The sequence below is a fragment of the Belonocnema kinseyi genome, chromosome 10 (genome assembly GCF_010883055.1).
Source record: "Belonocnema kinseyi isolate 2016_QV_RU_SX_M_011 chromosome 10, B_treatae_v1, whole genome shotgun sequence".
Lineage (NCBI taxonomy): Eukaryota > Metazoa > Arthropoda > Insecta > Hymenoptera > Cynipidae > Belonocnema > Belonocnema kinseyi.
Window position 1 is genome coordinate 750,233 of NC_046666.1, and position 26,321 is coordinate 776,553.

The 26,321-nt window shown below is 27.3% G+C and overlaps 2 protein-coding genes across 13 annotated transcripts in view; one reads left to right on the forward strand and one right to left on the reverse strand.

Annotated features, from left to right (window-relative positions):
* The window catches only part of LOC117181470 (organic cation transporter protein-like), a 104,022-nt gene that overhangs the window by 39,194 nt on the left and 38,507 nt on the right, over positions 1–26,321 (forward strand). For 2 of the 3 annotated variants that reach the window (XM_033374149.1, XM_033374153.1), the window contains exon 1: positions 12,678–12,847. The exons of the other annotated variant lie outside the window; for it this stretch is intronic. The gene's annotated coding sequence lies outside the window, so the exon portion shown is untranslated. Of the gene's footprint in view, positions 1–12,677; positions 12,848–26,321 lie in introns of those variants that run through there. 3 annotated transcript variants of the gene reach the window in all.
* LOC117181471 (DDB1- and CUL4-associated factor 12) overlaps positions 1–26,321 on the reverse strand; it is a 251,124-nt gene that overhangs the window by 33,475 nt on the left and 191,328 nt on the right. The window contains exon 1 of one of the 10 annotated variants that reach the window (XM_033374154.1): positions 6,126–6,326. The exons of 6 other annotated variants lie outside the window; for them this stretch is intronic. The gene's annotated coding sequence lies outside the window, so the exon portion shown is untranslated. Of the gene's footprint in view, positions 1–5,840; positions 5,969–6,125; positions 6,338–26,321 lie in introns of those variants that run through there. 3 more of the 10 variants (XM_033374158.1, XM_033374161.1, XM_033374159.1) reach the window with 3 other exon arrangements.

The window sequence follows — 26,321 nt, forward strand, 5'->3', positions numbered from 1 at the left end:
AAATATTCAAAAACCTAAATTTCGAAAAATCTTTTAAAGTTTAAAATTTATTTTGAATATCTTCTATTCTAATAGATATTTCTTGAATTTACTCGATTTTCTATTTGTGTTTATTTTGTAACCTTACGAAATTGTAAAAATTTAGCTTCAAAAATTTTGTGAACACTTTTTCGAAATTTTAGAAGATCGGTTAATATGTTTTAAAACCTTTTTTAATTTTATCTTATAGTTTATTTATCAAAATAAAAAATTATTTAAAATTTTGACACGAATACAAGGAAAATTGTCTTTTATTTTAATTTTGACAGACCTTCTAAACCTTCTAATCTGTGCAAATTATTTAAAAAATGTCCTGCATTCTTATTTATTCTGCAAAATTAAAAAAATTGCCTGCAAATTTTTTAGATTCTTCTTTGAGAATTTTTGAAACCTTCTTAAATAACCTTTAAATATTGAATTTTTGAAATTAAAATTTATTTTAATTTTTCTCATGAACCTGAAAACTATCGTTCATTTTCGTGAAACTTTACTCAAATGTTTTCTAAAATGATGTAATATGAGAAAATTGCAAAACTTTGCCTGTAGATTTTTTACATACTTTTTACACAAATTTTAGAAAGTAATTTAAAATTTTTTGTGACCTTTTTTCAATTTTCTCTTGAAATTCCTTACAAAATAATCATTTCAACATTTCCCATAAATCTTAAGAACTTTTTTTTTATTCTCTTGACACCCTGAGGAAATTCAGTTTACCTAATAAATTTTTAAATCCTGAAAAATAAAAAATATTGTCTGAAAGTGTCTTCCATATTCTTTTATCCGATATTTTTAAATCTTCAAAACTTAAAATTATTCTTTTAGATAAAATCGGAAAAAAATATCACAAAACACTTTGAATTATTTCCTAAAATTTTTAAAAAGTGTGAAAGATTTTAAATGAAAATTTTACCATATTACATAATTTTGAAAAAAATGTGGGTAAGTTTAAGAGACATTCAAAAGTTTTGAAGCGCTTCAAATATAATTAAAACTTGTAAAGATTTTTTAAGAATTTTGTAAAGTTTTATGAGAAAGAAAGACACTTTTTCAGGTTCCTAGGAAAAATTAAAGTAATATTTTATTTCGAAAAATTAATTTGCAGAGATTATTTAAGAAGATTTTAGAATGTTTAAAAACATTTTAGAAGATTTAAACAGATTTTAGAAGATTTGAAAAATACTCAAAGAAGAATCTGAAAGATTTTAAGGAATTTTTTTTAACTTAGCAGAATAATTTAAAAATGCAGGAAAAATTTGAATAATTTTTAGAAATCAGAAGGTTTAGAAGATCTGAAAATATTTTTAAAAAAATACTTTTTCTTATATTCATGTGAAAATTTTAAATAACTTTTTATTTTGAAAAAATGAACTTTTAGAGAAAATTGAAAAAGGTTTTTACACATAACAAACGATTTCTTAAAATTTCTAAAAATATTTTAGAAGATTTTAAAGCAAAATGTTTCAATTTGGTAAGATTGCAAAACGAAAACGAACAAAAATTGTGTAAATTCAAGTAATTTTTAGAAGAATTACAAATAATTTCGAAAGTTTTCAAGAGAATAAACAAATTTTATTAAAATATTCAAATATTTCTTGATTCCTTCCAAACTTCTAAACATCTTTTAAAAGGACTCGAATTTTTCATAATATTTTTAAAAATTCTAAATTATGAAAATTATATTTACATACAATTTAAAAACAAGATGATAATACTTATTTTCTGGTTCTCAATTCTCAGAATTTAGTTTCAACATGGATTTATTATCGCACTTCGAAAAATAATTTTCTGATTGATTACAAAAATATCACATTTAAGAGTTTATTTAATTGTAATAGAAAAGAATATTTTATGATTGATAATATTCCGTGTTAGAAATAGATATAATAATTATATTTATTATATAGTAGCATTATATTGTAAAACAATATAAAAAAAATTAGTTCATCACTATATTTAAAAGTGTTTGAATATCCGGAACTATAACAAAATAACGAAAAAATGAATAACAAAATCATAAATTAGCAAGAAAAAAATTTCCGAATTATAAAATAAATTATTGCTATTTCGAGAATTGAAATATTTGTGGGAATTTAATAATTCGTTTATTTTACAAGTCTGTCTTGAAGTCAGTGAATTTTAGTGTCGGATGTTTTTAAATTCGGGATTTTATTTTTCGTCAATTAAAAATCTTGTTATTTGAAATTTGGAAAATTTTATAATAATATATATTTCCGGCATTTTTTTTCATTCGTGTATTCGTTATTTATTTTTTATTGCCAGTTTGAATTATGCCGCTTTTTCTTATATTAAACAAAAGAATACGTAAAAACATACGTCTCATTTACTACCTGATTCTAAACAATGAAAAAAAAAAATGATTTTAAAGAGTTTTTTTCATATTTATTTTGTAATTTGTATTCATTTTTCCTATGATACTGCATAGTATTGTAGAACAAAGTTACTACTAGCGCCGGCGCACGGCCGTTTTCAGGGCTAACCTGAAATTTAAGTATCAGGTTATGCTGTTATGTATACTCTCTACGATGCCTGTGATTGGCCAGAGCGCCCCACCATGGCTACCAGTCGCTCCTGATTGGCAAATTAAGTGTTTTTTTTTATCCGGAAGAACGGAAAAGCAAAGAACTAATCGGTTTGGTATAACCGTTGTTCCTATTAATATTATTAAAATCTTTAAAGATTTTGATTGCTTCTCTATGTTTTCTGGCAAAAATATGCTGATACTTTTTGTTTTAAACCATAGAAGGATCTTTATTAACATACTTTAACTCATCTTTTAATATCTTTGAACACCTGTTTTACATTTTTTTAAATCTGATCCTATTTCCTCGAGAAAAAAATAGTTCTAAAGGTTTTTCTAGGAATGTAGGTACTTCCATAAAGATTTCTTCTTCAATTTTACCATTCAGATATGCCTAATTGATTAACTTTCAATTAATATATTTCAAAGTTCTGGTCTGCATCCTATATTTCTGTTATATGGTCATTCCTGATCTTCCAGGCGTTGTGCTACAGAAGAAACTCTGTTTCTTCGGTAAACGCGTCCTCCTGAGATTCCGAATCTGTTTTATTTAGAGCCAGTTTCTAAACAATTGCTCTGGCTCTGTTTGCGTAATCTTTCAACGGTGTTTATGAAAACATATTCATATTTATGTTCCCTTTTGTCTTCTATATCTGGTATTTCTTTTTGTGAAGTCTGATTTCTTCTAGAAGATCTTGTCTTTCTTCTATAGGAAGTTCTTCCTCATCTCTGAGTAAATTTTAAAGAAAGACGGGTCTATCTACTTCAGGCTAATTTTGATTTTCTTTGATACAAAAAATTGATGTTTTTGTTTCACAATAAATGTGGGAAACATTCCTTCAAAACCGCAGGATACTTTTTGTTTAAACTACAGTAGAACCTCGATTATCCGAGGTAATGTGGAGGGGAGATACATCGGATAATTTTGGTATATTTTAAATAGAAAAATAAATATAAATATTTAGCAAATTGTAACTAACGTGGCTCAAGAAAGTCGATAATAGAGCACTGTTTCAACCTGCTCAATCGTTTTTTAGCTGCAATATCTGTTTTATTAATGATTTTCCGTATTATCCGAACATAAACCTCGGATAACGCGGAGCCTCGGATAATCGAAGGCCGGATAATCGAGATTCTACTGTATATAATTTATGAAAAAAATTTCCCGTAAACTGGATTGTTCAGAAGTGTCAATTTACTTGCTTCAATCTTTAAGGGGTAATAAAGCAGCTTTTCAAATAAATTCAAAGACTTTTCCTAGTAGGGACCCTCCATGCTCTCGTTTTAAAGTGATTTTCGATTCCAATACTTCCATAAAAAAATCTTTCCCGATTTTTCTGGTTGTCAACTGTTAATTTCTTAACTTGCATCATTAAAGCATGTTAAAATAACTCTTAAAATATATTAAAATGCTGTTTCTGGTAGGGGACACTTCCTGTGCTTATTTTAAAGTGATTTCCCACCCCAGTAATCATGTCAAGAAATTTCTCGTAATTTTTCTTTGTATGGAAAAATTGATTTCTTTGTAACATCTTTAAGGGATGTTAAAATAGTCCTTAAAATAAATTCAAACGCTTTTCCTACTAGAGGATAATTCTCAAATTTATTGTGAAGTTTTTTTGGGCCAAATAGTTTAATAAATATAAGGTATAGACCCAAATCTAGCAAGAAGTTTTTGAGAAGGATCACATTTCAATAATGCTCGAGTTTTTCTATTAAAATATATGCAAAAATTGAAAACTTAGCAATTTTTTGAGTAAAAAAGTGTCTATGTTTCTGATAATTTTCTTTCGAAATATTGATCTACTGAGTGAAAATTATTTTTTAAATTTATAATTACAAATTTTAACTAAAAAAAAAAAACATTTTCTGTACATTTGGAGCGGGTTCCTCGGAACCGATATTGTTACAAAATTTCAAATAATCTTCATAGACATTTTTAAGAAAAAATTCAGTCAGTCCTAGTGGAAGTAATTTCTATGAGTGTCTTAAAAAAAAACCTTTCACAAATTTCTGTGAAATTTTTTACGAATTTTCCCTGCATTTTGGATTTACAGTAATTTTTGGGAAAAAATTGTCTATTAATAAAAAAAAGTAGAAAATTCACAGGTTTACAAAGTTCTATTTTGGCTTTAAATAAAATAAAAAAATGGCTAGATAAAAAAGAGAAAGATAGGGATTTTGAGGTTGCCTTCTTTTTCTTTCATTTTTATTTTTTTAAATTGCATGTACACATTGAAGATTTTTGTGTGCAAATTTGATTTTTACATTCTTTTTTTTATTTCCAAGAATTTCGTAGTTAAATTTGAATTTTGTTCAAAGAGGAATTTTAGTTTATTTTAAATTTCCTGAATTTTAATACGAATACTTGTAAAAATTATATTTATTAAAATATCCATACGTATTTTATAAAAAATGTTAAGATCTTCAAAAAGATAGCTTCAAAAAAATAACAATTAATATTTAAAAACCAGAATTAAAATCTTTTAATATTATTGTAAAAAAATTAAAAATTGCAGCATTTATTATTTTACTTTGAGATCGTAAAACTGTCTGTTTAAAAAATATAAAATTGTATTTATTTATAAGCATTTGTAGAAATTTGCAATTTTCTACAAAATATAAAAAAACTGCAAAATTTGAGATCATTAATTTTCTTTATTTTTTTTACATATAAAGCACTCTGAATGCATTTCAGGGGTGTAAACTGTCCTAATTTTTCATTAAAAATTTTTTATTTTATGTATGAACTTGTAAAAAGTTATAATTTTTTATTGAATATATAATTTTATATAAATTATATTTATATAAATTAAAATATATATAATTTTATGCAATTTTTAATAAAAACGACATATTTAATTAAATGACTGATTATAATTTATGATAATCAATAATTATTTATAGTAATTTATAATGACGGATTAATAACATAATATAAAAAAAATATTATAAATTAATATTATAAATAAGCGATACAATAATTGTTTAATTAAAGGTTAATTTTTATTTTTTTATTTAGTAAGTATAATTTTATTAATTAATTAGTCATAATTAAATTAATTAAATGGTAACAAAGGGTCATTTTAATGAAAACTTTGTTGTTTTAAAATCAAGTTTTATGATTTTTTACTTACAAAATTGGTAATTAAAAATTGTATTAATAAAATCTATATATACATAATTTATCATTATTACAAATATTACGAAAGTAAGGGGAAAAAGCAAATTTATTGTATACAGAAAAAAAATATTATTTTACCTTTTTATCGCTTTTTTTTGGTTTGGAAAAACTAGCAAAACAAAATTTTGATGCCAGATACGAAGGCAACAGGTGATGTAATATTTGAAAATTAGATCTTGAAGCCCGAAATTTAAAAATATATTTCCTTCAGTTTTGTCACATGTTCTATTTAATGCAAGTGTAAAACTATAAACGCTATGAAGTTTTGAGGTTATGTTCACGCTTCGAAAGCTATAATCGCTTCAATATTTTATAGTTTGGTTAACATATTACAAAAGAATTTAAATAAGATTAAAAACTCACCAATTGATTGTTTTATTAATCTCAAGAATAGTCAAATTCCATAATAATGAAGGAAATTTGTGTTGAATTTACTTATTGTTTGCAATGGTGTTTTGATTTCCTATTTTAATATTTTGTTTTAATGGCGCTATAAGCCGCGGTGGAAGTATGGTGTGAAAAAAGCAGTGTAGCCAGCCTGACAGTTCCGCTTCAAAAAATACAAATTTGTTAAGTGAAAGATTGGCTACATTGCTCAAAGTATTTTTTTGACGAATCGAGGAATGTCTTCGTTATTAGTAGTTTTATGGCCATTGAAATGAATGGACACAAACCCAATAATAATATAGATATGAACTCGATGCGAAAAAAATTAGCTATCACTTAATATCACGTCATATCTTCGTGATAAGCAATAATTATGATCATTTTATTATTTCATTAAATAGTTCTTAAAAATTGAAAATTAAGTTTCCAATACAAAGACAGAAAAAATTAGTTTCTACAAAGATATTAGAAAAATAGGCCCTATTTTGCTAATATCTTCGTAAAAGATCATTTTTTCATTATAATTGTATTTGAAAAATAGTTTTTATTTTTTCATTACTATTTAATGAAATAATAAAATATTAATAATGATTATTAATTACGAAGATATTACAGAATTGATGCAAAATCCTGTTAAAGAAAACAAGAATCCAACGACCAAATTTGGACCGCAACGAATAAACCAAAACCAAAAATCCTATTGTAATCTGAAAAAAAAAAACAACAAAAAACAAACAAACAAAAAATGAAATAAAATTTTCGGAAAAAAATAAAGTGCAAATTTATTTATTTATGTTTTTCATTTTATTGTAATTTGATGGTCATGAAAATAAAAAAGACGAAAGAAAGAAAAAGAGAAGGAAGTGGATGTAGTTGGCTGCCTTCTCATTTTTCTTTCCTCTTTTTTATTTTTTTCCGAAAATTTTATTTTATTTTATTTTTTTCAGATTACAATAGGATTTTTGGTTTTCGTTTATTCGTTGTGGTCCAAATTTGGTCATTGGATTCTTGTTTTGTTTAACAGGATTTTGCATCAATTTGATTATTGGACGTTAAAATGGGATTTTTAATTTGGATTTTGGTCTAATTTAAATTTCGTAAATTTTGATATTACAGAAATAAATTTCTGTTCCATGCATTTGATCCACTGTTTTCCCCTCAACTTTGAACAAAGTGAAGTTAGCTGATGGTTGAAGTGAAAATACCTAATTCTTTTCCCCTCAGTAATCAGCAATCAGTTATATCAGCGGTTGAATATAAATTATTTTCTATCTCAGACATATTCAGGAATTTAGAATATGCAAAGCAGTAGCTTATCTTATGATAATTTTACTATAGAATATTTTATGAGGGGAATAAAACAGTGTTTCATATACAAATTTTTAATTGTCTAATGTATTAATTTATTTCTAACAAATAAAAAGTTTTTATACTTTAAAAGGTAACTCTTTAACAAAATACTAGAATTTTTAACATAATAATTGAATATTTAACCTAAAAAGGCAAATTGCCGATGAAAAAGGATCATAGTTTATATTTTAATAAAAAAATTTAATTTATACAACAAAAGAAAAAAAATTCAAACCAAATAGACGAATTTCCAACAAATAAATATTTTTCACTCAAAAAATAAATTTTTATCTAAATTATTTAACCTCTAAACCAGAAGACAAATTTTCTTGACAAAAATTCAATTTTCAAACAAGAAGTATGACTGTTCAACAAAAAAATATTTTCCACGAACTGATGCATTTTTACGCAAAGAAAAGGAAATTTTAAACTAAAAAATAATTTGTATACAAAAAAAAACGGGAATTTTTAACTAAAAAATATCAATCTTAAAAAATGGAAAAGTTCCATTTTTTGCTAAAAAATGAATTCTAAACAAAAAAATGAAGTATTTTCCACTAAACAGTTAAATTTTCAACCAAACATAAGCCTTCAACAACAAAATTTTACAATGTAGTTGAACTTTGATCCAAGTAGTTGAATTTTCAATTAAAAAAGACTAATTTATAACAATAAAATTAAAGTTTTAACCAACGAGATAACTTTTCAACTTAAAATATAAATCTAAATACGAATTTTTAACCAAATTGATGAATTCTCTAGCAAATAGTTGTATTTTTATCAAAAAATATGAAATTTATCTTAAATAAGAATTTTTTTTTACAAAAAAGTTGAGTTTTAATCCAAAAAAGATTCCAGTTAAGTTAGCAACATCAAAAATTGAATTTTTATAACCAAAAAATTAGTTTTCACAAAAAAACTAACTGAATTTTTGAGTCTAAAAAGACGAATTTTTTCAACCAAAAAGGATGATTTTTTAACAAGATAGTTAAATTCTCTACCAAATAGTTGCATTTTTATTGAAAAAATATCGATTTTATACTAGAACAGATGAATTTGCAAGAAAAAACAAATTTTTTTTCATAAGTGGAACTTTCATCCAGAAAATAATTTCGATTCATTTTTCAACACCAAAATATAAATTTAAAAAAAAAAAGTAAATTTTCAACGAAAGATTTAAGTTTTCAAGAAAATAATATAATAACTTAATTTATAACCAAACACTTGCATTTTTATCAAAAAAAGATTTAATTTCTGCTAAAGCAGCTAAACTTTGTAATAAAAATCTGCCCGCCTCGCGGGCACATTCTCTTCGCGGGCGACTCGCTTCACTCGCAAGTTTGAGCGCGCCTAGGGCGCGCGACCGTTAATTCTCGCGTTTCGCGCTCGGATATTTATTCTTTGCATTTGGAATGCTTAAAAAAAAAATTTATCTTAAAGATTTCTTTTAGATGGCAGTATTTATATGCGTCTTCATATTCTGAATTGTCTACTTAATTAAGTATAGTCAAAGATTAAGTTTCTCAGAGCTCTGTAGACTTTGAGGTACACATTTTCATCGTGACACTCGCGCTGCGCACTCGATTTCCGACAGACATTTGTAAACAGGTTTTGTTGGATTTTTTTCTCGTAACTTTCGTCGTTTTTCCACACATTTTTTTTTATTTTACTTTTCTCAACGTTATTTTTCACGAATAAAACAAAAAGTACGCGTCCTATCAAGAAGTGATTCTTAACGAAATTGTAGATCTTTTTTGGGATAACCATTTTTGTTTATTCATCTTTTTTTGTATCCTACATAGTTTGTCCACAAAATGGAATTTTTTATTCTCCATTATTTTTTGTGCAATCAAAATTTGAATTTTCGATTTTTGAAGAAAATCCAAAAATTGGTTATGATAATCTTGTAGGGATCTCAAAAATAAATGTTTTTCTTCTATTGAATTTTTTTCATATCGTGCGTTTTTCGGCTTCAAATTTTGATTTCCGGTTGATTTGAAAAATGTTGAAAACGCTATAACTCTGAGAATTTTCTTTTTATCGAAAAAAGTCATAGGGATAAATTGTTTGTTCTTTTTGATACCATAAATATCCGTACATAGAATTTTCAAATTCAGAAAAAAGTGGTCTCAAAAATTTTCAAAATGCGCTCACTTTTTGAATTTTTTTTAAAAATGGCTGGTTAACAAACTCGTCGTGAAAACCTGATTTTCGGATTCAGGGGGTCTCGAAACGTGGAGATCCGTTGAAAAAGTGTGATATCAAATTTCCGACAATTCTAATACTTTCTCAATCATAAATGATGAGAACGTAAAAAAGACAAACTTGAAAAAAAAGAGTTGAATTTTCAATCGAAAAGTTAACGAAAAAATGCAATTTTCTATTAATTAAAATAAATTCTGAGATTCTCATAAATTTTCAGAGAATTTATTTCTCGGTTATATTCTCGGTAATATTCTCATTCTCGTTACCGTCCTCAAAGTAATATAACGAGCTCAGAACTCTAATTTTTACTTCAATCACCTGCTAACTTCAATTCCTAGATTGCTCAGGGGGAAAACAGGGACTAAGTGCATGCGATTCAGTTCATTTTTGCCCTATTTTGCTAATGTCTTCGTAAAAGATCATTTTTTCTATATAAGTGTATTTGAAAAAAAGTTTTTATTTTTGAATTACTATTTCATGAAATAATAAAATGATAATAATGTAAATTGGTGGTAAATTCAAATGTAGACATTTCATAATCCAACATTTTAAAACTTTTTTTTATAAATACATTTATATTGGGATTCCTCTTGACATCGGCCGAATTTAAATAATTGGATGATTTAGTGTACTTTTTTAATAGAACGTAATTCGTGATACGAAGTAATTTTTTTCTGCAGTGGCCATTGAGTAAATATCTTTGTTTTTAGTAGGTTCATGGTCAGTGAAATTCAAGGGCATAAATCCAGTAATAACGTAGATATGAACTCGATGCAAAAAATTACTTTGTGCGAAGCGGGCTGCAAAAAAATAGAAAAAAGCGCATAAGGGTACCTTTTGACGGTGGTGGAATTTGAATAAACTGATGAATTAATTTGGCACATCGAGTTCGTATCTAGGTTGTCAACCAATCAAATTGGCCATGAACTAACAAGGTAGCTAGAAATGTATCATATGAAAAATATTAATTCCACGATTAATTCAAAAGAGCCCTATGTGAAAAGGTACCCTGACAGAGAAAAAACTCTGAACGTGCTCCTCTCTAGCGGAGAATTTCAGCAGAAGTCGCATTCTCGATTCGATTAAAAAAATGTCGAAAGGCAATGAAAACATTTCTTTTCCATCGGAGTTTTCTTATTTGCGGCATCAGAATTGGAATTAGCAAACTAAAATTATTTATAAAGAAAAGAAAAAGATTGACTAAAGCTATTAATCAATTTTTTTCTATGGTTAATGAAATAAGGCCTAAATTTTAAGGTGTATTTACATGCCTGCCGTATGCACACAGAAAATGTATCTTTTCTCATTCTACCATTCGACGATGCCACGCCATCTTTATTTACATCTGGATGTAGCCACTTTAAATAAAATATAATACGTGTTTTAAAAGCTTAGAATTTAAAGGCTGCATTTAATTTATGATAAAAAAAACTTACTTTGATATTGGGATCTGAAGTATTCGAATATGCTACCTGGTGACAGAATCGGAAAGCCCTGAGCGTAGGTAAATTTTGACGGGAAGTATAGGCGAATAAACGAAAATAATTTTTCTAAAGGTTTTACAGTGTTCTTTTTTCATAGTGAAAACGAGGGAAAAAATTAAAAGTGATAAATAAAAAGTTGCAAATAAAATAAATCAAACTTTACTAATGGAGTTTTCGTCACGAAAATCGAAGAGCAAAGTGTTTTGGTGTGTGTTTGTTTGCTCTTCTACTGCTCGAAAGCATGAAACTGTTCGGTCTTTCTGAAATGTAAATAAACTCCTATTTAAACAAAATTATGAAAAATCTTATAGCACCATACATTTACAGTATTTACTGATAGTATGACTCTAAAAATAAAACAGAATAAAGTGAAGAAATTCACGAAATTGAAATGGATTTTCAAGCTTGTTCCACTGTCAATAAAAAAGATTGAAGGAAAAGTTATAATCATCATCAAGTATTTATTGTTTTTATTCATCAATAATTTTTCAACATTCCGAGTGAAAATAATCAAAACAGGTTCTAAATGAAAATATAATTTTCGGTATACATATATCAACATAACCTCAAATCTGAAAAAAGGTACTGCTGATTTGCCATTTCAAGCGGATATAAATTTAATTTTGTATTAAAATGTCGATATTTAATATTACATTTTACATGTTTATGAGGGGGAAAAATTGAAGAATTTATTATTTAGACGATAAGAGTTTTTACATTCGAAGTTTGCAAACAAAATGCAATAATAGAGTCTGAAGTTGCATATCCCACCTCTTTTCCGCAAAATAGAAGGTATCCTGTACGTAAAATTGTTTCTCCTTCTACGAATTTCTACATGCCGGGGTGGATTTTGTAAAATCAAAAATTAGAGTTATTGTTACATTCATTTTGAAGGTTTAAGATTAATTTTCAATGTTTTATGTGAATCTTATGAGACATCTACCTACTGTTGCCGGCCATATTGCTTTTACCGTTAGTGGTGCCCTCAAGATTTCAGATCCCAAATTAGGTTTTTTTTCACTTCAACCATCACCTAACTTCACTTTGTTAAAAGCTGAGGGGAAAACAGTGTATCAAATGCTTGGAACAAAACTTCATTTCTTTAATATCTTTGTCATTATTAATCATTATTATCATTTTATTATTTGATTAAATAGTAATTAAAAAATAAAAACTATTTTTCAAATACACTTATATATAAAAAAAATTAGGTTTTACGAAGATATTAGCAAAATATGGTAGAAATGAACTGAATTCCATGCATTTTATCCCCTGTTTTCCCCCTCAGAAATCTACGAAGTGAAGTTAGCTGTTGATTGAAATGGAAATATCTAATAAATACGTAATATCCCGTTTTTATTAGTACAGATTTTTGCTACCTACTGTGGTGCGCTGGTCTTGGTCGGTTGGCAATAATGCGAGTTTCCTGTCTCCCGTTTCGATGCGTTTTGGTTTTAGAACTTGTTCTGCTCAGTGCCAAGTAATGGCCAAGTGCCAAACCTGCCAATCGCCACGTTTTTTGGCCCGGGTCTGGTCTGTTCTCGGCACCACGGGTCATACGCGTAAAATTATTATTTGCGTGTCAAAAAAACGGGTTGTGTTTTCCAAAACTCGGGGAGGCTAAAAGTTATTCTCGACATAGACTTGGTACACTATATGGTATGTATCAAAAACTTATTTTTTATTCATGATTAACTCAAAAAACAACACCAAATGAGTTCCTGAACTCCAGGGCTTTCGCTAAATAATAACACTTTTTGGAAAAAGAAAGAATCAGGCAAACAATTATATCAAATCGATATTAATACTACCTCTCATTTTAACTACTGTAATAATTCAAGAAGATGATCAGAATATTATATTGTGTTTGAGGTTAGAAAATGGGGGCCCTTAAAGGCAAAGGGGCGCCTTTTACCAAAATTATACTACATGTATTATTTTTCCAATTGCTAATCGAGGTGCTTCTTTTGTACGGACTTCATTTGAATAACATTTTCTAAAATAAAGCAAAAAAGTGGATAATTTAAATTCATTTTGCATCATCGCGCATAAACAATATGTGTGAATAGTGAATATGAATACTGATGACAGTAATGAACTGATGTGTGGCAAAGTGTAGTCTAAAAATAATTTGTAATGAAAATTGTAACTTGTCGCAATAATGAATTTTTAATAACCTCTCCTTTCATTTAAAGAAATTTCACGGTACGCTCCTGAACACAAAAGCCGGTTCAGCGTGGCATGTATAGCTACTGCGCATGTCTGTCACAGGGGCTCTCATTGGCTGCTTTTGCACATAATTAAAACCGGGTATAATGAACAATTATTGAAATTAAAATAAGTCACGATTAAATATGATATATTAAAATTAATAAATCATGTAATTTGTGCTGTAAGGTGAGAAATCAAATAATAATTCCCACATTTCAGGTGAAATAGATGACCAAATTTGAATATATAATTTCTAATAATTTTAATTTCTATAATTGTTAATTACACTCGGTTTGAATTGCGCGCCAACAGAGGCCAATCAGGAGTGCTGAGCGAAGCATGCGCAGTAGCTCAAGATAAAAAAATTCGTTCAATAATCGGAAATTCTTAGGTTCTTCAGTGTATTCAAGGTGCACTCAAGGTGTACTCAAAGATGAGTTCATTGACCATCTACTCGTGTATTCTTGGTCTTGATAAAAATGAAATTCACGTTTCCGAGATAAAAGAAAAAACTGAATGGGAGACGTCTCGTAAGAATGAATTTTAGGATTTCGGTGTGCAGGCTCAGGAGCGGCTTAATAAGAGATATTTTGATTTTATTTACTTTTCAGATAAAAAAAAAAGTGTAGTTTAAAAAAAAAAGTTTCATCTCTTAATACTTGATATATATATATATGCAATCAACTTTAATTACAACGTGAGCATGCATGAAATGCAAATAATTAATTGATTTTACATTTTATTGTTGTAAACAAATATAAATAAAATATTTTCCTACTTTTTTATGAAAAAAATTCTTTGCAATCTTATTTATTATGTTGGAAAATAATGTTAACACTTATCTTTGTTATAAATAATATAAGTGAAAAAAATTTGCTTAACTTTTTGTAAAAAAATGATTTGCTACATAATATGTATCTAAGTCGCTTATCATACTTAATAAACTGCCGAAAATCATTAATTTTTAAATAAATAAATTTGTTCAAAGTTCAAATTAAATGAATAAATTTGTTCAAAGTTCAAACTATTTTATAAACGAAAACGATTGATCATTTCTGAATAAAATAACAGCCATTTTTTCACTGAAATTATTCAACAATAGGATTTTTTCAGCAGTGTTAGTTTTTAAAGAATTTTCACTCTTATATGAAACTGTTTCATCAAAAAAATATTTTCCTCTTAGTGTGAAAACAAAGTATTATTATTTTTTTTATAGTTTCAGAGAATATTTTGTTTGTAACTACTATTTTTCTGATAATTTCGTATAAAGATCATCTGTAAATATTTGTCGAAATTTCATTCTGAAATTATTTACATATTAGTTAGTACATATTACAAATAATCATTTGTCACTTCGTGCCGTGATAATATTATCGCTTCCCGACTTCTCGAATAAAATGTTGACCGGAAGATGCAAAAATGTATAGAGTTAAATAAACATTTGAATTTTTCACATAAAAGAATATTTGTCCTTAATTAAAGAAACCGTTTGTTTAACACCATTTTTTATTTAACTCAAAATAACTTCAAATCGAATAAAATCATTTTTAAGAATAGAACAACTTTCGTTGGAACAAAAAATAATTTTTTTGAAGCAAGGAAATTTTGTTCAATCAAAAGAAATTCTCTTTAAATCCAAGAAATTTTTTCCGAGTTTGCTCTATCAAAGTGATAATCAGTTATAATATAGAGAATAGCGACGGAAAAACATACATACGCCCCACGATAAAAACATGACTAACATTTGTATGACATCTGGTTTCGACTTGATTAATCCGAATTTAATTGAGGATATTTTTTTTGTCGTTTTCATGCTTGCAATAAAAATGTAATTTACTTTCGTTGGTTATTAAGATTTACGAGAAGACGTATGTATTTAAAATGTAGATTGCAAATTAAGGCGTAAATCGTTTTATTTAAAACTTAAAATTCTTCTGTAGGTCATCAAAGTTTATAACACGTTCATAAATTTTTTTATTATAGTTTAAAATTCTTTTTGTCTCTAAATCCAGATATGTTCAATATAGCTTCAAAATTGACAATTTACGCGGACTTTTTTCCTAATAGCAAAAACAGTACAATCAAACTTATACGAATTTTAGAGACAAAGTGATAGGATGCCCTTGGTTAAAAAATTCAATCAAATTTTCAGCATGCGGAACAAATAAGGTGTCCACCTTTCTGAAATGTCGAACTCTCAGAAATTTTCCCTATGTTTTTTAAGAACCATCAGCGTTCTATCCAACTCTCAGAAATTGTCCATAGACACCCAAAAACCACCTGAAATTGCCTCTGGCACCCAAGACTCGCCAACTATCATAAATTGTCCATATAGGCACCCAAGAACCGCCAACGCCTTATTCAACTATAAAAAATTGTCCCTGGGTATCTTAAGAATCACAAGCGCCCTTTCCAACTCAGAATTGTCTGTAGGCACCTAAGAGCGAACCCCACCGTTTCTAGTTCACTGAAATTGTTCCTAGGCATCCAAGAACTGTCAGCGAATTGCCGAACTCTCAGAATTGTCCCTAAAACAACCAAAGTCCGGTTAAACTTTTAAGAAACATTCCCTAAGCACCCAAAAGCCACAAATTACAGCTTCAACCATAAGAAATTGTTCCTAAATATTTTAAGAATCACCAGCGCCCTGTCCAACTCTCAGAATTGTCTGCAGGCACCTAGGAACCACTCCCGCCGTTTCCACTTCACTGAAATTGTTCCTAGGTACCCAAAAACCGCCAACGCTTTGTCCAACTCTCAGAATTGACCCTAGAACAACCAAAGCCCTAACTCTCAACTGTTGCCCCTGAGCACCCAAGAACCGCAAACCGCTTCTTCAAACATAAGAAATTGTTCCTAGTATATCTTGAGAATTACCAGAGCCGTTCCCAACTCAGAATTGTCCGCAGACACCTAGGAAACCCCCGCCGTTTCCACCTTCCTGAAATTGTTTTTAGCCACTCAAGATTCGCTAATGCCTTTTCCAACTCTCTGAATTGTCCCCAAAACAACCAAAGTCCGGTTTAACTCTTAAGAAACTTTCCCTAAGCACCTAAAAGCCACAAATTCCAGCTTTAACCATAAGAAATTGTTCCTATGTATCTTAAGAATCACCAGCGTCCTGTCCAACTCTCAGAATTGTCTGCCGTTTCCACTTCACTGAAATTGTTCATAGGCACCCAAGAACTGCCAACGCTTTGTCCAACTCTCAGACTTGACCCTAGAACAACCAAAGCACTAACTCTCGGAAATTACCCCTGAGCACTCAAGAACCGCAAACGGCTTCTTCAACCATAAGAAATTGTTCCTAGCATATCTTGAGAATTACTAGCGTCCTGCCCAACTCAAAATTGTCTGCAGACACCTAGAAAACCCCCGCCGTTTCCACCTTACTAAAATTGTTCTTAGCCACTCAAGATTCGCTAATGCCTTTTCCAACTTTCAGAATTGTCAAATAAAACAACCAAAGCCCGGTTTAACTCTTAAGAAACTTTCCCAAAGCAGCCAAAAGCCACAAATTCCAGCTTCAACCATAAGAAATTGTTCCTATGTATCTTAAGAATCGCCAGCGCCCTGTCCAACTCTCAGAATTGTCTGCAGGCACCTAGGAACCACCCCCGCCGTTTCCACCTTACTGAACTTGTTCTTAGCCACTCAAGATTCGCTAACGCCTTTTCCAACTCTCTGAATTGTCCTTAGAAGAACCAAAGCTCGGTCTTAGACTAAGAAATTTTCCCTAAGCACCCAAAAGCCACAGATTCCTCCTTCAACTATAAGAAATTGCTCCTAAATATCTTAAGAATCACGACCGCCCTGACCAACTCTCAGAATTGTCCGCAAGCATCACTGAGGAATACCAACTGAGTGGGTGTGAAGATTTAGGATGGAAGGATCATAATATAAAGATTGGAGTGTAAAACTTTGAACTACATACTATCACGGGTAGAAGTTGTAAAGCCAGGAAGAATGGGTAAAAATATTCTAGCTTTGTAAACGCGCTCTTCTAAAACAGAATAGTTCCTTAAGCTAATAATAGATAGATATCACTCGCTCTCTTTTTATGATAAGGGCATTAGACTCCCCTCATTCATCACGGAACTGGCTCGGCCTCAAAATCATTCCTCGTTTGATTGCTACAGCGGCAACTTGTCTTTCATTCAAATAAATCAACTGACGAGATCTACGAATCTGCGTCAGAACACATTGAATTAAAGTTGCTTCATTCAGACCGTCACAAAGTAAAAAAAAATTGTTTTTATGTAACTCTTGCATGAAAACGTTCGTTTCTGGTGTCTGTGGAGCGAACCTGAAGTTTCCCTTTTTAGCTAATCATAGACATACTCGTATAAATAGCCATTACATACCTATGACCTTAAAAAGCGGCACTTAAGCTTAGCTCCACAGGCACAAATATCGTATAAATCATGGACGAGAGGGACTTTATTGACAACTTTATGTTTTCAGCACCCATCAGTAAAGTCCCTCTTCTGTACCTCAGTGCATAATATACTATTTTATGAGCAATAATGCCTGGAATTGCCCTTTCGCTACGCCTCTGGTGGGTGTCAGAGGCAAAGTTGAAAGTACGATTGACCAATAATTGGCCCTGTGCTCTCTTAAAGAAGCTTGAAGTGACCTTATGCTTGAAACAGGGGCTGGAATGCGAAATGTCGCAGGGTAGCCATAGCAAATAGCCATTTAGGGTAGGAGGTAATACCATGAAAGAAATCAAGTTATAAGAATGTAACTGCAGTAGACGCCATCCTCAGTTCCTTGAGACGCCTTTTTTTCTCTCGATGCAAAAATTCCCGACATCATCGACCAACCCCCTAGCTTTTAGCGGCACCACTACATCCTTTCAAGATTCAAGAACCGGGTTATAAGCGAGCTGGCTATTTATAGCAAAATGCACCACTAGTATTATACCACACTGTTAAAAATACGACAGGTTTCCTTCGGGGAGGAGAATAATGCAAGGGACAAAAAGAGAGAGAGAAAATAAAATAAAAAGTCGAAGGAGGGCAGTAGGGAGGAAAAGAAAAAATGGGAAACAACTCGTTGTGGGGAATATAGTATAAGGCAAAGACTACACTTGAGGCGTGGAAAAAGCGCCTGTCCTTGCAAGGACGATCATGGTGCACATTCACTTGGTTCGAAACCTTCATTTCCCCTCTTCACCGATGCATCTAATTATTTTCTGCACTTCTCGTTTCACCTGCTTACCTCGGTCATAGTCTAGACGGTCTAGAAATTGCAGCAAAGAGCCAAGTCTGCGGAGAAATTCTTACTTGTCGATTCTAAATTTGTACCAGCGATTTTTCACTAAAAATCGTGAACATTTCTGGATATAGGTTTTAGGGATTGCGGCGATTCAGTGGTTCAGTTTTAGAGACAGAAGGGGATTTTTTCGAAAAAGGGGGATTTCATTAATTAGAAAACTTTTTATATCATATAGGCATCTTGTTTAGCAAGCTTTATAGTCATTTTTGTTTTAACACTTTTTTTTAACTCTCTTTTAAAAAAATCTGTTGAATAACATTTCAGAATTTTTTTACTGATTAAATACATCAGCAAAAAAATTTAGGAAGGTCAAAGATTGAGAAATAGATAAAGAGAATTGAAAAATGATCATGTTTGAACACAAAAATATGACTATTTGAAAAACCTAGTTTTTCTGTTTGTTTTCTTAAACTTTTTAATCGGTTCCAAAGGTATTTTTATCAGTTCAATGCACTCAGTTGTTTAGAAAAATGTTTAGTGTCAGCCAAAATGAGATTATAGTGTAAGAAAAACAAAAATTTTTTTAAATTATTCACGAATATAAAGAAATTATTAAGATGGCAATTCCTTCATATAATTAGTTTTCTAACATGTAAAAACAAGAAATATAATTATGAGTTAAAAATTAATTATACTTAATTAAAGTGTTATATTATACACTGTTTTTTGCATATTATTTTCAATTTCAAAATATTATTTTGCAATTATACATACTAACATAAACATACATCATAAACTAACATACTTTTTTATGATAATTTTTACGTATTTTATTACATAATTATTCAGATGGTTTCTTTAGCATGTTCATTCTTTTTTGTTGAAAAGTCAACTATTATACTTTTCGTTGGGAATTCATCTTTTTTGATTAACAATTTTATTATTCGGTTGAAAATTTAATTCTTTTGTTGAAAACTCAACAGTTTTGCTAAAAATTAATTTTTTTAAGGTTCATCAAATTAGTTGAAAATTCCTCTCTTTTTTTAAATGTACCTATTTTGTAAAAACTTCAACTATTTGGTAGAAAGGTAACTTTGTTGTTTACAATTCAACTGTTTTGTAGAAAATTCATATTTTGGCTTTAAAAAATTCAGCAATTTCGTTGAAATATTTATTCGTCTTTTTTTAGATGAAAATTAGTTTTCTTAACTGAAAATGTAACTTTTCCATTTTTGGTTAAAAACTTATATTTAAAAAAATATAAATTCGTGTATTCTGTTGAACATTCATATTTTTTATTTAAAATTAATCCTTTTATTGAAAATTCATCTTTTTGGTTAAAAACTTAATTATATTGGTGAAAAATTGAACTATTTTGTTGAAAAATTTGCTTTTTCGTTTACATTTTTTTGAACTGAAAATTGAACTAATCCATTTGTAGTTGGAAATTTATATTTTTTACTTGAAAATTCATATCTTTGGTTGAAAATTTAAATATTTTATTCTTGTAGATGGTAGTCAAAATTTCAGTAATTGACTGAAATTTTGACTTCCATCTACAAGAATATTATTACACCATGGTCAACAACTTAACATCTTATAAATTTAAATATTTTGTTGCATATTCGTTTTTGGTTAAAAATTAATTTTTCTAACTGAAAATTTAAACATTTTATTTTTGGTGAAAAAATGTCGTTCATAGCTGAAGACTTGTGAATTTTATTAAAATTTAATTTCTTTGGTAGAAAATTGAAGTTCATATTTTTAAATTCGTCTTTTATTTATTGAAAACTGAACTATTTTGTTGAAAATTGAACTATTTGGTTGAAAAATCATGTATTATGTTAAAAAAAAAATTTTTTTGTGAAAAATTAAATCGAAATGCTTGAAAATTCATATTTTTAGTGAAAAATTTAATTATTTGGTTGAAAATTTGACCTTCTCAGTTTAAATCTAATGCATTTTGTTGAAATTTCGTTTCTTTGAAAGAAAATTAAAATTCATCTTTTTTTGAAAACTGAACTATTTTATTGAAATTTTAACTATTTGGTTAAAAAATCATGTAATATGTTTAAAAAAAAATTCAGTAAAAAATTAATCGAAATGTTTCAAAATTCACATTTTTGTGAAAAATTTAACTATTTGGTTGAAAAATCATAGTTTGTTGAAAATTCGTCTTTTTTGGTTTTAAAATTAATATTTTTGGTTAAAAAATGAACAATATTGGTGAAGAATTTAACTTTTGGTTGAAAATTTGTCCTTCTCAGTTTAAAACTGACGTATTTTGTTGAAATTTTGTTTCTTTGACAGAAAATTGAAATACTTGCTTCAAAATTTATCTTCTTGGTTGAAAACTGAACTGTTTTGTTAAACAATATACTTTTTGATTGAAAATTCATGTATTTTATTAAAATTTCGTTTTTTAAATAGAAAATTGATTTTGTTTGAAAACTCACATTTTTTACTGAAAATTTATTTTTTAACTGAAATCTTAACTGTTCAATTTTTTGTACAAATTTTGTTTCTCTTAGTTGAAATTTCATTTATTTAGTTAAAATTTCTTTTTTTTTTTTTGAAAATTATGATTTTCACTTCAAACTTTATCCTTGTGGTTTAAAACAAAATTATTTAGTTAAAAATTTATTTTCTTTTAGCAGAAAATTGTTTGAAGTCAGCTGTTTTGTTAAAAATCGTCTTCCTTAGCTGAGGATGCAACATTTTTTAAAATTAATCTTTTTTAGTTTAATTAAACTGTTTTTATTTTAAAAATAAAATCAGTTTTGCCTGAAACATCAACTATTAAATTTTTCTTAAGAAATCACCTTTTTTTGGTTAAAAATTAATCATATTTTTAAGATAATTCAACAATTTTGTGATAAGTAATTTTTTAAATGAATATTTATCATTCTAGTTGAAAATTTGCCTCTTTGGTTCAAAATTGAACTATTTTGTTGATTAATTATTCTCCTGTGGGTTGCAAATTAATTTTTTAACTGAAAATTTTACTATGCATATTTGCGGATCGGAAATTGATCATTTTTATTTGAAAATTCAAATACATATTTCGTTGAAAATTGATCGTTTTTAGTTGAAAACTCATCGGTTTGGATAGAAATTGAATCTTCTTGCTTGTTGAAGTGAAGAATAATAAATTTGTGTCACACAATATGTAATATTATGTTTGAGATGGGTCAATGAGTAGCAATTTATTGAGAATTAACGATGAAAGAGGGCCGGCTCGCCTCAACTTAATTTGATCTTCAATGAGCACATGCGCTTTTAATTTTCTCGGTGTCTCCGTTTAATTGCGCTCTGCAAGCAAAGTCGCATCGTGTTACACTTGCAGTGAATCATATTGTGAGCATTGAGCATCAGCATGAGCAAACATCTCCATGACTTTTTCTTTTTCCTTTTTTATGCATGTGACAATTATTTAGATCGTTAACCTTCTCCACCTCGTCCACCTCCTAGTCATGCAAATGGCAGTTTGAAAGACAAAAGAATATATACTACAATGACGCCCAACATGGGGCGCCATTGTAACCTAGATTCTTTATTTTCATTATTTTAACGTATCATTTCTTCAACGCTTATAACGAATAAAATACTTTTATCGCAAAAAAAAAAAAATCAGCCGGTGATAAATTGAGGGTGGTCGCTGGACCCGGAAATGACCGGGAATTTTTTGAGGCCGGGAAATGGCTGGGATTTTTTTCTTTGGCTGGGAATTTTACAAAATTTTTAGTTTAAAAAAAAGTGTCAAACTTTGATTTCAATCGTTTTTTTAAAGTAATTTGTTCAATTGCGATTTTTATAAATTATTATATCATTTAGTTTAGAATGCTTAATTCGAAAATCTTTCACTTTAAAATTTTTCAATTTAGATTTTTTATTTTTAATTACAGATTTTAATTTAAAGAATTTAAAAATGCAGTTTTAAAGGTTAAATAAATTAAAAATTGGATGTTTTTAAAATCGAAGATTTTTTTATAAAAAACAGGGTGGCCCGAGTCTGCCTAAGTTCCATTTAACAGTTTTTTAAATAATTAAAGTGCAGTTTTGAAGATTTAAACAATTAACTGTAAATATAAACAAATAAATTATTTAAAAAATAGATCTGAAAGTCTTGATAAGAATTGAAATTAATATATCATTTATTCCGATCATTTTATTTTTAAATATAAATTTTCATGATTTATCAATAATATATTTTTTATTCAGAGTTTCAGGTCTTCCTTTATATTATTTTTAAAATTAAATTTAATAATATATTATTTCTATTAATTTTTTTTAGTCATTAAAAAATGTAAACGCGCGTTTTACTATTTTCAACTTAAAAATAAATCCATAATAACATAATCATAATTAAAGGTTTTTATTAAATTTAAAATATTTTAAGTCTAAATTATTTAATTTTTATCCCATTTAATTTAAAATTTGTTCATGTAGAAAAATAATAAGTATTTAATATTTAGCAATATTATTCACTCTTCATTTAAGATGAGTAAATTGAACCCAAATATTTAAAAGAAAAAATTTTGAAGCTGAATTTTTTTACATAGAAAGCTTTGAATCTTTAGATTTTCGAAAAAATTTTTAACTTTTAGCGTTACAATTTTAATTTTTCTATTTAAAAAGTGTTTAATTTATAAGTGAAATTATTATTTTTTGAAGAAAATTTGAGTAATTTTAAGAGATACATGGAAGTTTTGAAAAGATTCAAAATTAATTAAAAACTTGTAATTATTTCAAGTAATTTAAACGAAGTGTGTTAACATTTTTTCAGAACTTCTAAATATATTTTAAAATTAATCGAAATTTTCCTAAAATTTTTGATAATCCTGGAAATTAAAAAAAAAACCTTAAAATCTTCCATAATTTCTCAAAGTGAAAAATCATTTTCAATTTTCCTAAGAATCTTAAGAACATTTTTTACTCTCTTAAAGTCTTTCACAATTCTTAAAAAAATTACAAATTTTTTGTTTCAAATCTGCAAAAATCTGCATTTTATTTTAAATTTGGCTGTAAGTATTTGAAATTATTTCAAGTTCTAAATTTAATTCAATTCTTTTTAGACCTTCTAAAGATCCCTTAAAAATACTCTAATATTTTTACAAATAGTAAGTGTTGTATTGTTATTTATAAATTTAAATTTAATTTTTTTTTAATTTGCAGGATTTTCTACAAGTTATAGAAAAATTCAATTAATTTTGAAATATATTTAAAAGTTCCGAAAAGAAATTCAAAAATTATTTTGAATTGGGAAAAATTTTAAACTACTTCTAGATTTCTGAAGATTTTGAAATTAAAATAAATTAAATTAAATAAATTACTTGAAATAATATAATTTTGAACATTTTTAAAATGAATTGTTAGATTCTTTAATTTAGACTATTGAAAATGTTAACGTGGATTTATATTTTTGAAACTTAATCTGAATCTTTGAGCTCTATAATTGAGAAAAGTTCTAAATTTTGCAGTTTATTTGCATTTCATTTAACATTATTTAATTGAAAAATTTTAGTACCTTTTTTTTGGCACGTGTAAATTTTTGAGCATATGAATACACAATTTTGTAATTAATTCTTTTTAAACTTCAATTATAAAAGTTTGGAATTCAAGTGTGTAACTTTGAATGCTTTAATTTGTTATTTTTTGTTTATTACTTCAAATAGAAATTTTTTTAGAATATAGTTTGATTTTTTAAATTTCATTGGCCATGAAAAATGTTTGTGAACCGGGAAATGACCGGGAATTTTTTTTCGATTAAAACGGCCACCCTGTAAATTATAAAATAAAATGTCGAATCTTCCACTAGAAAAGATGATTTTTTAACAAAAGAGTTAAATTTTCAAATAAAACAGATAAATTTTTTTACCAAAAATAGAATTGTTAAATTTTCAGTTAAAACAATTTTCCACGCACAAAAAATGCAACCAAACTGATGAGTTTTAAATAAAACGATGAAAATGATTAATATTTAACTGAAATACTTGAATTTTCAATCAGTAAATGAGTTTTTAACCAAATAGTTAATTTTCAAATAAAAAAATCTTTAAACAAAAATGGAATAGTTAAATTTTCAGTTAAAAGCAATTAATCTTCAAGCAAATAAAATTAATTTTTAACAAATGGGTTCAACTTTCTACCAAGTTGGAATTTACAACTAAAAAAGACAAATTTCGAACCAAATAGTTGAATTTTAGACAAAAAAATATGCATTTAAAACCAAATAGTTAACAACGAAATAGTTACATTTTTAAATAAAAAAGATAGATTTTCTACGAAAAAGTAAGATTTTTCAACAAAATACATGAATTTTCAACAAAATAGTTCAATTTTTAAATAAAAAAGACTTTAATAAATAATAAATAAGTAATGAAGTTTAATCAAAAATGAAATAGTTAAATATTCAATTAAAAAAAAAAATAACAAAAAGTTCCACCAAAATGATGAATCCTCAACTGGAATAGATCAATTTTAAAATAAAAAGACGAATTTTCTGCTAAAATTATGAATATTTAACTTAAATACTTGAATTTTCAACAACAAATTATAATAATACTTTTAAACCAAATAATTTGATTTTTAACTAGAAAAGATCAATTTTTAGCCAAATAGTTAAATTTTGAATGAAAAAAGATCATATTTCTATAAAAAGAAATTAATTCTATACCCGAAAAGAGAATTTTCAACAAAACAACCGAAATTTATATGAAATTTCAACTTACAAGTTAATTTTCAAGAAAGCAGTTTTATTTTCTACCAAAATACTAGAATTTTTAACCCAAAAAACGATTTTTCTACAAATCAGTCGAATTTTCAATCCGAAAATACGAATTGCATATCAGCAAAAGATATATGAACAAAATACATGAATTTTCGACCAAATATATGAATTTTCACTCTTATAGTTAAAAAATGAATTTTCAAAAAAAAATTGAATCAAAAAATTTTTTTTTAATAAAATAGTAATAAATTTTCAACCGATAATTTAATTTTCAACCAAGTAGTTCAACTTCAAACCAATTTTTTTCAATTTTCAACTAAAAAAAAGACTTTTTAACAAAATATGCACTTGAATTTTTCAATAAAACAACCAAAATATTGAATTTTCCATCTAAAGATATAATATCTCTAAAAGAAATTTAATTTTTAACAAAGAATATGAATTTTTAAGTATAAAGTTACTTTTTAAAGAATTAGTTAAATTTTCTACTAAAATATTAGAATTTTTAACCCAAAAATACAAATTGTATACAGAACTGTTCAATTTTTAATAAAAGAAATTCGATTTTTCTACAAATTACATGAATTTTCAATCAAATAATTTTTAATTGAAAAAAGTTATTTTCTACAAATTAGAAATAAATCTTCTAACAAAAAAAAAATTATTTTTTAACGAAGCAGTTGAGTTTTGAAACCAAAGAATATTAATTTTCAACGAAAAATATAATAGTAAATTTTTAAAATAAATTCGATCAATTATCAGCCAATAATGGACTAGTTAAAATTTCAGTTAAAAAAATTAATTTTCAACTGAGAAACAATTTTTAACAAAATAGTTCAATCTTCAGCGAAAAATTAATGTTTAACAAAGTAATTAAACTTTCAATCAATTAGTTACATTTTCGACATTTTTATTTTTAACAAAATAGTTGAAATTTCAACAAAATAACTAAATTTTCAACCAAATAGTAGA